At 38.9% G+C, this 13,931-nt stretch overlaps 1 protein-coding gene across 2 annotated transcripts in view; it reads right to left on the reverse strand.

Annotated features, from left to right (window-relative positions):
* Positions 1 to 13,931, reverse strand: part of LOC116588953 (SLA class II histocompatibility antigen, DQ haplotype D alpha chain-like) — a 125,707-nt gene that overhangs the window by 68,515 nt on the left and 43,261 nt on the right. The gene's annotated exons all lie outside the window — the stretch shown is intronic.

Consider the following 13,931-nt stretch of genomic DNA (forward strand, 5'->3'; position numbering starts at 1 on the left):
GATATCATGTCCCTTGATAGTGTATGAAATCTTAATATCTGTCACCAGTCATGGGGCCAGGCCAGGAAATACCCATAATTTCTATCTGTAGTGTCAGTAATGAAACACTAGGACAAAGGATAAAACATTAATTTACAGAGTAGGGAGTAAGTGGTAAGGATGTAAGAAATCAGACTACCTATCAGTGATGCAACATGAAGTCTCTTGGGAAATACCTCTACCTATACTAAATATATGAAAGTAGTGGAAGATTATTACAAAGACATACAAAAAGGAGCTAAAAATCAAGAAAAGCAATCTACAGATATTAGAAACCAAGAGGGAAATCCCAGCTGCAGCTGAATGGAAGCTGAAACTTAATATTTGGGGCAGACACTGGGAAAGACACTAGTCAAAGAAGCTAGAATTATTTCATGCATATCATCAGTGTTGCTCTGGAACCAGATCATACAAGCTTACAAGAGCAAACTATTTCATGAATCTATAAGTCAGTGGTTAAACATAGCCATTATTAAAAATTAAATTATGTAAATTTGTAATTAATATTAAAATGAAATAAATGCTAAACATTCCTCACTTCCTATTTAATTTACTGCATGTTACTCTTGTATATGCTTCTAGTTACAACTGTTGTAGGTATATGTTGAAAATGCTATACAAGGGTGTTCTACTGAACATCTCTTTCCAACTCTTCCTTCAGTGACATCATGTTGGTAACGTGAAATCAGCTATGCTGGGAGTATTTATACTATGGAAATCATGAAATGCTAGAAGTTGGGGCTTTATTTAATACTGTTTGGTTGATTATTTAGATCAGAGGTTGGCAATTTTTTTTCAAGGAGAGATAGAAAATATGTCAGGCTTGTAATACATACAGGTTCTGTCACAACTCCTCAATTCTTCTATTGTGGTGCTAAAGGTGGCCTAGACAATATATATAAATGAGCATGGTTGAATTCCAATAAAGCCTTACTTAAGAAGACAGGCGGCAGGCCCACTGCCTTCAGTTTGCAGACCTTGATTTGGACTTAAGAAAGTGGTGAATGCAGATTAAACTTAGAGGGATATCATTTTTGTAGCCAATCCATTGTGAGTAACACAAAAACAGGAGAAAATATCCTTCCAATATTTGAAAACTATTACCTGACTGAGCAAAACAGTTATTCGCATCAATGATAAATAAAGTTATAACATGTCTTTTGGATTCATTTTCCTTATTCATCAATGTAAATGAAAATATCCATCAGGGTGTCAGGGTAGCTCAGTCTGTTAAGGCTCCAACTCTTGGTTTCAGCTCAGGTCATTATCTCAGGCTCCTAGAATAAAGCCCTGTGCTGGTCTTCACGCTCAACTCAGAGTCTGCTTGAGATTCTCTCTCCCTCCCCCTCTCCCTCTCCCCATGCTCTCACTCTTTCTCCCAAATAAATCAATCTTAAAAAAAAAAAAAAAGAGGGGCGCCTGGGTGGCTCTGCCTTCAGCTCAGGTCATGATCTCGGGGTCCTGGGATCAAGACCCGCATCAGGCTCTCTACTCAAAAGGGAGCCTGCTTCCCTTCCTCTCTCTCTGTCTGCTTCTCTGTCTACTTGTGATCTCTGTTAGTCAAATAAATAAATAAAATCTTAAAAAAAAAAGAAATTACCTGTCTTATTGATAAAAATGAAACTATAAAATCTTGACCTTTTACTTCTGTAAAAATACCAAAGTAAAACATTGACCTAAAGTTGGTCCAGGATTGTGGAATTTGTAGAACTATACTGTAAGACTTAGAGCCGCTTGCCAGGGGCATTATATATCCAGGGGCATACAGGACTCTCATAAGAGAAAAAAAGCCTTAACAAAAATAGATCATCTTAAAAAGTACAAACACAAAACATGAAACACCCAGAATAATCACAAGGGGATAAATGAAGAGGACTTCTGGTCAAAGTGGAGCTGAGACTTTGTTATTGGATAAATACATCCACTCCACAGCTGCAGCACTGACAGACAAACGAAAAAGGAAGAACAAAGAAATTGGAGCTGTTGGAGGGCCCATGCTGTCCATGCCAGAGCTAACAAACCCTAAATGTGGCACTCCATGCCCCACACACACATTAGCAGGCCAGTGTCTATTGATCACCTAGGGGCAGAAAGGGACTCAGGCCAACAACTCCTGTCATTCTGCCCTCAGCAGTAGGAGGCAGCTCAGGTTGGTGCTTCTCTGTCTCTGTGGCACCAGCAAAGGGCAAGCAAGAAGCCTTTCAGTACTTGGGAGGCTGGAGATCAGGCCTAGGGACATTCTCTCCTCTGGCTGATTGACCTCAACTCCCATCTAGCAGCACCAGTTGGCCTATGGGGTCCATCCCCTTGGATGACACCAACTAAAACTGAGTAGGAGGCCTCAGTGGTGCAAAGTGAATGAAACAGACCGGGACAGCACTGTAAGGGCTCTGAAATTGTCCTTAGAACCACAGCCCAAAAGAGTAGGCCAGGATACATGCTAACCCCAAAAAGGGGGACTGCCTGGTAAAATAAAAAAAATGAATAGGATCCCAAGTCTCCTAATATCATAGCAAAAGTGTCCAGGATACAATACAATATTGCTCTGTCATAGTGACAATTAGGAAAATAACAACTTGAATGAGAAAAGACAATCAACTGGTACCAATCCCAAGATGAATGAGATGTTGGAAGTTTCAAATGAGAAATTTAAAGCATTTATTACCAAATGCTTTGTCAAGCAATTATAAATTTTCTTAAATAGATATAATAGAAAATCTACATAAAGAAATAATAGTTGTAAAGAAGAACTAAATGGCAATTAGAGAGCTGAAAGATAAAATAAATAAAAAAATTGCCAGGTGGGCTCATTAGTTAAGTGGAGGATACAATCAGCCAACGTGAGACTAGGCCCAAAGAATTTAGTCAGTTTGAACAACAGAGAGAAAATAGACCAAAGAATATGGACAGACACACTGAGATTGTTGGAATAAGTACAAAGGAAGTAACATTTTTATCATTGGAAATCTAGAAGAAGAAAAAGTATTCAAAGAAATAACAGCTGAAAGTTTCCCAAATTTGGATAAAGACATAATCCTACACACTCAAGAATTTGAGGTATACACCAGTAGGATAAACCCCCAAACACTTGGAGCTTTGAATTTGTGAAAGTCCTGAAAGAAAAGAATTGTCAATCATGAATTCTTTATCTGGCAAAACTATACTTCAGGAATGAAGGAGAAATAAAGATACTTAGACAAAGGAAAAAAGAGAAAATGTTGTCACTAGCCAATCTATCCTTAAAATGGGCAGAATGGATAAGAATAACTAAGGGAAATTTCCTGAAGAGAAAGAAAATGATAGCAGAAGAATGTTTTTGAGAGTTCAGAAAGGATAGGATAGCGACAGAATGGGTAGAAACCATTCTAAATATAATAAATTATCCTCTCGTCTTAATGGGTCTCTTAACTCATATTTGATGGTTGAAGTAAAATTGATGGCATCACTTGAAGTGGTGCTCAAAATACATAGAAGAAATACTTTATATAATTATACAGAAAAAGTGGAAAATGTAAGGAGTACTAATGGCACTAAGGGTGAGGAATTTATACTTCACTTGGACTGGGAAAATATCCATACTCATTGAGTGTAATAAATTACATGTATATATTTCAGCACCTAGAGCAACCACAATAAGGGCTAATCAAAGTAGTATACCAAAACAACAACAATAACACAAAAAGATTAGAAAACATGGTTACGTTCAAATACAAAAGAGAGCTTCAAAAATGTAACCATCCCACAGAACAACATACTGCTTAAAATATAACCCATGAGAAATTATACTAGTTACCAAGCATCCTTAGATGTAGCCTTAAGAAAAACATGTACTGGCAACAGGCCTCTGGCAGGGAGGACAGTATCTGTCCTTGAAGCCAAGCTGCTGGGGATGCCCACCTCACTCAGGGTGGAACGCCACCTGTTTCATTTTTCCGTTATCTCCCCTTCCCTGGAGAGCATCAGCAGTTAGTCAGACAATCCTTTCATTTGGACTTGCTCACTGTAGGTCATGTACTATGTAACCAAACATATTTTGCCTTTTTTTTTTCATATGTACAAACAAGATTCATGGTCAATGTGTAATCTACTCCAGCTTTGTTGATTGTTACTCACTTTCTTTTTTTTTTTTTTTTTTTTTTTTTTTTAAAGATTTTATTTATTTATTTGACAGAGAGAAATCACAAGTAGATGGAGAGGCAGGCAGAGAGAGAGAGAGGGAAGCAGGCTCCCTGCTGAGCAGAGAGCCCGACGCGGGACTCGATCCCAAGACCTGAGATCATGACCTGAGCCGAAGGCAGCGGCTTAACCCACTGAGCCACCCAGGCGCCCTGTTACTCACTTTCTAATAAATATGAGACCGAAGAGTTGTTCGGGGCGACAGTCTTTTCTACTGTCGCCCCCTGCTCTCATTCTCTTGCAGATGACTTGTTTGTACCTCATTCTTCTCCCATGCACCGACAGAAGGAGGCACAAAAACACAGAAATGCATATAGAGAGTGAGGTTAAGTCTTCACTTCCATGAATGGAAACAGGATTCACTGACTGGATATTTAGTTACTCGGTGGGGAAAAAACTAAAAGTGCTCCATGTGGAAAGGAGATTACTCCAAAGATGGACTTTCTGCTGCTGGTGAGAGGCTGAGGTTTGTCTCCTCCTCATTTTAAAGGAGGCTGAGGAAAATGTGACCAGACACTTGTGTACTATAGGTAATAGAGACATGAGAGAATAGAGAAGAGCTTCCCCATCAGGAAGGGGGTGAAACAACCTGGTATGACTTCTCTGAGATTAAAGGTGTCCCAGACATCATGACAATGTGATAGACCTGAACGGCTTTTGGAGAACTGGGATTTTAATTGTTAGGCTACAGAGCTGTGAAGGAGGTGGCTAAAAACTGAAGATACGAAGGGTAGGGTATGGAGGAAAGAGCGGGGAGGTGGGGCAAGAGAGAGAGAGTAAAAGAGGCACAGCAAAACCAACAAGAATATAAATTCATTGGAAATGAAAGTGCTTTATAAAGTATTCTGGTACATACTATGTCAGTACATAATATATAGATGATCAGAGTGCAGAAGACATCAATAAGAGTAACTTCATTTTTATTTGGTCAAGAGGGTATGTATGGTCAAGAGGGGTAAGTATGGCGCTTGTTATCCTCCTAGATGTGCCTTCTCAGTGTCCCGCTAGTGAAGTTAGTTGCGGGTGAAAAAATGGCACCCAATCCTTCTAGTTAAATGACTATAAATGTCATCACGTCTGTGTGCTTCCCTATCATCTCTATCCTCCAGGATCCGATGACATGGACACACTTTGTTCCTCAGATCCTAGTTATCATTGGAAACCTAGAAGAAGAAAAAGTAGTCAAAGAAATAACAGCTGAAAGTTTTCCAAATTTGGATAAATTAACAAATCCATCTCATGACTTCTCCAGTGTTGGGTTTGGACAGCAAACCTTGAGACGGCAAATGAAAAGATTACTCCAGACAGCTGAGTAGCATGAAGGTGGGACCTGGGGATGGACCATATGCTCCAGGGGCGAAAGACCCCGAGCCAACCTTTGGCTCCACTTTTTTTGGGATCTTATCAATACACGAAGTGCAAGTGCAAAACAAGGGGGGAACTGTACCTTAATGGTCAGGACAGTATATGGAGCAGTGTGTGATAAGGGAAGCAGTGCTTTTGATGTTCGTGCAAGTCAAGGAGGCAAGGAGTTTGTGACATATGTCATCACCACAAGTGCCTGTTTTTCTTCAAAATTTAAACATTCACTCCCTAGATGAGAACCTTGAGCTGCAGTAAGAATCAGGCTGCTTTCAGCCAAGAAACTTCAAAGGAGACCCAGTGATCTGGGCACTACTCTTTTGCTTTTTAATTAGTCTCATCCAGGGAGATGTATACAAGTCAGATTTTATCTATCTTGGAACTGTGAATTCCCACATTTCAGTCATCATGCTCTGGCCATTTCAGTGAGTTTCCCGACTTTCACACCTCTGGGTCCTGTAATTTGCTAGGAAGGTGATGAGAACTTGGACTTAAACTAACCAGTCTTAAATGAAATATTCAACTTAAGCAGAGGCTATAATGGCGTAAGACTTTGGGGTCCTTGGGAGGGACTAATGCATTTCCCATTTGGGGGGGATGTGACTTATTGGGGATGAGACAGTAAAATATTGCAAACTGAATTCTAAAATGGGTCCCAGGAATGTTGCTCCACCAGTATCCATGCCTTATAAAATCCCCTTCCCTTGAGTGTGGGTGGAATGTGCAAATGGGATGGGAAAATCACTGCTCTGGCTGAGTTATGCATTGAGCACAGTTGACCTTAAGAAAGGGAGGTGGTTTGGGGCGAGTATGATCACAGAGGTGAGCCCTGAAAATGATTGACCTTCATCCCGATGAGGGAAATTCCATGTGAGGGAGATTCTCTGACTTTGGATATGCGGAGAGGCATGTGGTAAGGATCTAAGAGTGGCCACTTGGAGCTAAGAGTGTCTTCTGGCTGACAGCCAGCTGGAGAGCAGGGACTGAACTCCCACAAAGAAATGAATCCTGCCAATAGCCAGCAAGCTTGGAAGAGGACCCCAATTGGGAGGGAGACAAACCATAAGTGACTCTTAATCTCACAAAACAAACTGAGGGTTGCTGGGGGGAGGGGGGTTGGAAAACAACAACAAAAATACATTGAAATTATATTTCATATTGGACTAAAATGGAAAGCCTGGCAAATATCTATTTTTACTTACCCATGTGAATTAATAAGAGATAAAGAGGGTTGTTTATATCTATTCATATGCCATCTAGGGAAAATAACTTTTTAATTTCTTGTATGTATTTTATTTGAAATAACATAACTTATGTTTAGAAAATTAAAAGCAATTACAGGAGGATAAGTTAATATTTCACAATTAGAATATGTTGGTCTTACTAATGAAGAAAGAACACTTGCTTGCTTCTAATTTTGACAGTAATGTCTTTGTTGTGTCTTTGAGTCACTAATAATTTTTGTTTATAAAGTCATGCAAATATTAGACTGAAAATAGGATGGTAATAAGCAAAGGAGCATCATGCTCTCTTGAGAGCAGATACTTATCTCATTTTTAATTACAGCTCATTGAATCAATTAAAAAAAAAGAGGACCCCCAATACTCAGATGAAAACTGCAACCCCAGCTGGTGACTTCGGTCTTGTGAGACTTTAAGTGGAGAGCCCCATTGAGTCCAGCATTCATTAACCTGTGCCTTTCCAAAAGATAGGTGTTGTTTTAAGCCACTAGGTTTGTACTGATGAATTATGGTAGTAGCAGGAAACTAATATAGTAGCTTTTGCTTATTAAGTTTTACTAACTGCATCTCCTATAGTTTTTTTCATAAAACTGGAATGCTTACTGATTGATATACATTTACATATCCATTCTTGATTTTTCTTTTAACTTGTCTTTATGATGAGTTTTAAATATAAAGTTTTAAAAATATATTTTAATAAAGTTTGTCTCTGCAATTTCTTTATTTTGTTCTTGAAAATCATCTCACTATTTTTTAATAAAATAAATGTTAATACTTTTCCTATATTTTGAATGCCACCTTCATTCAAATGTGAAACTTTCCTCTGTCGGAATACCACCATATATGCATTTATATATGAGCTCTTTTTGCTTTGCTAGTAATGATCAATAGACCCAATGCTGGTTTTAGTAAATTTTTCCCTATCCACTGTTTTAGAAATTCATTTTTATTATGTACAACATTCTTGATTTATCCAACAGGAAAGCAGAGTAACTTTTTCTGTCTTTGGAACTAGTCTGACTAGTTTTTTTTTTAAAGAAGGAGAAGTAAATGCCTTAAGACATAATTAAAAATGATTTAAACCTTTATTTCAATCTCTTGAGAAATATCAAATTTGTATTATATTTCTACCACCATGAAGAATTATTTTAAATTCTTTAATTCTTTTAATTCTTTAAGTTTCTTCTTCCCCTGAAACTTCATATTAGAATTTTTTCACTCATCACAGTTTCCTTACCACAATGCTGCCCTCCCTTCCATTATAGCTCTAGGTGCCATGACGACCAAACATATATTAAAAGACTCTCAAAAGACTGGTCTCTTGAACTCTCATGCCCCACTGATTTCCAATCCCCATTAGCTACTGCCATTTACCCCACAAACTAGGACTGACTCCAGAACTGGCCCTTCTGTGCCATGGAGAAGTGGAGAGCATAACCTATAATGTGAAAGTTTCTTAGAAATCTGTTTCTGTCTCCCCTCCCAAAACTTTATTCAAAAGTTAACAGATTCCTAGAAATATAGTAAATTTCTCAATCTCATTAATCTTAACAAAACTTAGGTTCTGTTTCTGTGCATATGATTTTATTCTACAGTTACCCTTCTTTTGGTAAAGTATGACACATTTTTTAATTGTTTGGCTTTAAAATAGACATCTATTAGATAGATGTTATAGACATCTATTAGAGCAACCCCCATCTTACTTATTAACAACTATTAGTTACCATTCTTCTTCTTTTTTTTTTTTTAAAGATTTTATTTATTTTATTTGACAGGCAGAGATCACAAGTAGGCAGAGAGGCAGAGGCAGGCAGAGAGAGAGAGAGGAGGAAGCAGGCTCCCCGCCAAGCAGAGAGCCCGATGCGGGGCTCGATCCCAGGACCCTGGGATCATGACCTGAGCCGAAGGCAGAGGCCTTAACCCAATGAGCCACCCAGGCATCCCCCCATTATTATTCTTGACAAAAATTAGAAACATTTTATTAATAAAACTATCTTACAGATATTTAGATTAAAGTAACACCAAATTTAAATATTTTATTTGGGAAATTGACACAAGTTGTCCTGTTCAAGAACATGGTTATCTTTATTATTAAACTTCTTTCTGTTCTTACGTCATATCTTTTTGAGGGATTGTACACATGCCAGTGAAGTTTATTGCTTTGAGTTTTGTATATTTATTACTCTTATAAGTAACGTTTTTCTCGAACAGACTTAGTGGCTTGGTCTGCTAGAAACAAGTGATGCTACCTCACACCTGCTCACTGGCTGGAGAGTTTAATGATTTAACTCGAACACAACCTCAGTGAATCCTTTTTTTTTTAAAAGCAATAGTCCATATTTGGTTATGCTCCTGGTTTGGTAACCACTTCCTTAAACCAAGGCAACTCTCTCCTCCTTCTTTTTTTTTTTTTTTAATTTTAATTTTTTAAATTTTTTTTATTTGACAGACAGAGATCACAAGCAGGCAGAGAGAGAGAGGAAGAAGCAGGCTCCCCGCTGAGCAGAGTGCTTGATGAGATGTGGGGCTGGATCCCAGGGCCTTGGGATCATGACCTGAGTGGAAGGCAGAGGCTTTAACCCACTGAGCCACCCAGATGCCCTCTCCTCCTTCTTGAAATGTCGGGTTTACTATTGGAGCATTCTATATTTGAGAAGTCTGGCCCAGAAACAAGAACTGGATAAAAGTAACTTGTGGGTGAAGTTTCCTGTTCAGTCTCAAGGATGTGCCTGACAGATCAGGGGGCTTATTTCAAAAGATCAGTGTACTTAACAAATGGCCAATTCACAGCAAGTAGCCCAAGCCTCAGTTTATTGAGTAACATATGACTCAATTTAGTGCATTTAGTAATTTAACCCAACTTTGCTTGAGAAATAGTTTTATTGAACTTACTCATTACTTGTCTAGTGAACATAACAAAATGACAACATTTCATGTAGAAACATTCAGTTTATATTTAACTTGGTGCCAAATCCTTTTAAGAATTGTATTTCATTTTGTGTATTTTAGCATTTTAAAGGCTTTTGTGAATTTCTCGAAAGGATCAAGTCATAACATTTACCAAATTCAACCAAAATATATTTTCTAGATAAAATTTCTACTACAATTTATATTAATTAAAACATCTTAAAGAACTTCTGAAATTGTGAAGTGTGATTGACCACTTTTCATTTTGTGTTATAAATGCATTTGTTATAAAGCTTCATGGAAACGGGGAGCTGTTTTTCAGCAGAAAGATGAAATGGAGCCCAGAGAGCAAGAGAATGGGGATCATGGGAGAATGAGAGGACCCCAGAAAGTTGGAGATCTGTGATTGACAGTCTTCTAAAAATACTTTTAACACATCAATAAGAATATCTACAGACTTTAGAAATAGGAAAAAAAGGGAAATGAGTTTGGGGCACTTTAATAATTTTGGCAAATTTAGCAAACTGACCATTGACAGAGTTGTTCCTCAGTAAATTGGATTTTGGTGGATTGGGCTCATCAAACTAACCTGGATCCTTTCTGGATCATAAAAGGTCATGTACAGATCCTCTGAAGAGTTCCTTCCATGCTGCTTCCAAGGTAGCTTCATGAATGGACCAGCATGTCATGGTGCCCCTCTACTTAAATTCCCTCTATTTTCCTTGTCACACTGTGAGGAAAACCCAGACAGCTTTGAATGGTGCTGTCACCACACCTCACAGGGACCAGGATAACCAAATCCTACTCTACTCACACCAAACCGTATGCTCTGAGCATCCTACCTACCCCTGCACTCAAGTAAGCCTTTTTGCCTGAAATGAACGTAGCCCTTTATCTGCTGAGCCATCACCTCCTCTAAGAGACACACCTGAAAAGCTTGGCTTTCAACTCTCATTACCACTGTACCATCAACTCTTCATTCTCATCTTGTAAAATTATTATGCATGAATAAATCTATCAATAATCATCATCTTCTAGTCCTACGTTGCCAACCCTTTCCAAGAGAAAAGAAAATAATTAAACTAATGGGCACCATTATTGTTTGACAGTTTTAAGTGTCCCCTGGACTTTCAACACTGCTGGGTCTTGCCTTTAGTCAGGAAGTACTTCACATTGTTATTCGGTGGTTGTTACAAACTTTCCTCTTTTATTTTTCCCCACATATGTCTGACCTCTTAGAAGATAGGATCCGTGCATGTTCACCTTTGAAACCCAGGACCTTAACTGTGTAGGTGTGTAAAAAGTATTGAGTGACAGGACCCACCATCTGACTTTGTTGGATTTTGGGGAAGAGAGAATTATTGGAAATGAAACTACATAGATGTATGTGTCAGAGCTCAGTCAGAGGGGACTCATGATCATGAAAGTGAGGAATGTAGGGCACTCAGGCAAAGTGGCACTGGATGAGGCTTTTAGACATTTGTCAGAAGTCACAATGAGAAGTGACCAGACTTATTTCTCTCAGTCAAACCTAGATGAATGCCATAATTGTCCATGTAGCTCCCACAGCTGTGTTCACTTTCTTCTTTCCTCAGTTTGTATTGAGACTCTGTGTTTTGCAATCAAGTTTCCACATTTGTGAGCACACTGAGAAGAGGTCCGGATCCTGAGACTGAAATTATAGCTGAAATGGTAGATCTGTGCAATGGTACTCATGGCACTTCAGAGAGGGAACATGTAATGGGTTCAAGGTTAAATACATCTACTATACTTCCTCTTCCCTTTCTCTCCATACTGATGAGGGAGGAAGCAGGGATTTAATATTATGATGATTCATTCATCTGAAGAGAGATGAGAAATAACAAGAAGAATTTTCTGTGTCTGCTAATGATGTTTTAAATAAATGTGCTCACTATTAAATTAGGAACTGATGTGTGTGTCGCTCAGCATAGATTACAGAGGACTTTTACAAATTATATACAGATATAATTATAACAAATAACAAATTATATCTGTATATAATTTGTATGTATTATATCTATCATGACAGTGGTCCAGTGAGGTGTGTATTCTTTCTCAGATGAGGCAAACTAAGTCTTTCAGAGCTGAAATGGTTTATCCATGGCTGATGTGCTACTAAGTCCACTCCTTCTTCAGATTCTAAAATGTGACCTTAAAGAGATTAACTGTGCTAAGAGCAAGGTCCTACTTTATATGCGTCATGGAAAATTCATATAACTGGGTTGATATTGGGGACATATGTAAGCAGCTTTATAAAGATTTAGAAAAAATTAGGGACAACTGCTTGCTAAATTTTTATTAAAGGGAAATAATATGCTGGGGCAGGATTTCTATTATATTATTACTGGCATTAAGGAAGTCACAGAACCTTTCAGAATATTTAACATTTTAAAATTCCCGAGTTAAAAACAGAATAGGGTCCTGGGGGGGCCTTCTGGTCACAGATGGTTGTTATTATTATGCTTACGATTAACTACACTGACCAAGAAACTTTCCCAAGGGATGCTGACCAGGGATGATAACTTCTCCCTAAATTGCTATAGAGAGTACAAAAATTTTATCTTTCTTTCTGGGGGAACAAAGGATGTTCCCTGGGAAGAATATCTTTATGGTAAGCCTGGCCCATTTCATGACCATTTCTATATTGCACAATCTACCCACATGGCATACATACTGCCTTCATCCTAAGTGCTCTACCTCCATAGAGACCCAAGAGGGAAACTGAGATAAGCACCTGGAATCAGTTGTCTGAGTTGCTTTCCTCTTAGGCCAGGCCAGCGTTGGCTTCCCTGAGTAATGCAGCAGATTATGAGGACCACAGAGAGCTCTAGGAAATGTGGAGAATGCTGACTGGCTCGGGGGAAGCAACTGACAGAAGCCAGAGCCCTGCAGATAAGGTTTTAGCCAATCAGAAAAAGGGTTATAAGCTGACAATTTTGTTGCTCATTGGAAAGCGCGAAGAGGCCTGTGAGACTGGGCAATGAGCAGGTCTGATTCAGCCTCTAAACACAGCCCCACAACAGAGTGGAGAGAATTTCCCCTTAAGACAAGAGGGAAGGTTTGGGCCAGACTTCTCCATTTATTCTGAGGGACACTGAGATGGGGCTTAAGGGGACTAATGTACCTTCCAGGACCCCTTTTGACCACGCTTCCTTGCCCCCCAACCCTATTCCAGCTCTGATGTCCCTCCTTTCTCCTTCCATCCTACCATGGAGACCCTTCTTATTCTGATCCTAAGTACACCACTGCTAGTGGAAGCCCAGGCACTAAGTCTCAGGTGCTCTGGAACCATGCACCTAGTACAGAATACTGAGCTGACCCACGGCTTTCATGTGCCACCAATGGAAACTTCTTGTGTCTCTGCTCTATCTCTTTTTACCTGGTAAACTCCTTATATTCTGCTTTGGTATCCCAGCCTCTGTTATAAAAGGACACAAAATATAGGGAAGAGATAGAAGGAGGGAGAAAGAGAGGGAGATACTTGATGTTTTGTTTATCAATGTTTGCCACCCACTGTTGTAATTGCTATAACCATGTAACACTCACCCTAGTCATGAGTGAGAGGAGCCTGGTAATTAATAGATCTGTTAAAAAGACACATCGATATTGTTGCCATTCACAGTTTGATAACGTAGGACTGGCCCAGTAAGTGCCACATCTGTGCACAATCTATAACTCTAACATCTGCTCCCTCATTAATTCCATTCAGTCCCCAGGAAATGCTTCTCCACATTTTTTGCTCTCTACCCTTGTAACTAAAGGTGATGGAGTCTGACTTCTGTGAATGTTTGTGGATTGCACCTTTGCTGACATAGGATGGCTATACTTAAAAGTGAACTTAACTTTTAAAATACTTTCATTCAGAAAGCACAAATATAAAAGACTCTTGCATAATGAAGAATCACATGCCCACAGGACTGGGTGTCACTTTTTTTTTTCTTCTCAACTTGTTTTCTTGCTCTCCATATTAACCTGGCATTCCCAAAAGTTGCACATGGTAGCTGAGGAACATTTTGCAATATTAAGGAAGTCATATTAGTCTTAAGTTTGTGTATAAGATGACCTGGACATAAAATGCATGAAATGTGATCCAGAGGTTCAGTAATTCACTGACTCTCATAAAGCCTATTAGTAGTAGAACTGCAGGTCAAAACCTTTCCCTCCTAAGAACTATGCTCTTCCCAC

The sequence above is a fragment of the Mustela erminea genome, chromosome 4 (assembly GCF_009829155.1).
Source record: "Mustela erminea isolate mMusErm1 chromosome 4, mMusErm1.Pri, whole genome shotgun sequence".
Classification (NCBI taxonomy): Eukaryota; Metazoa; Chordata; class Mammalia; order Carnivora; family Mustelidae; genus Mustela; species Mustela erminea.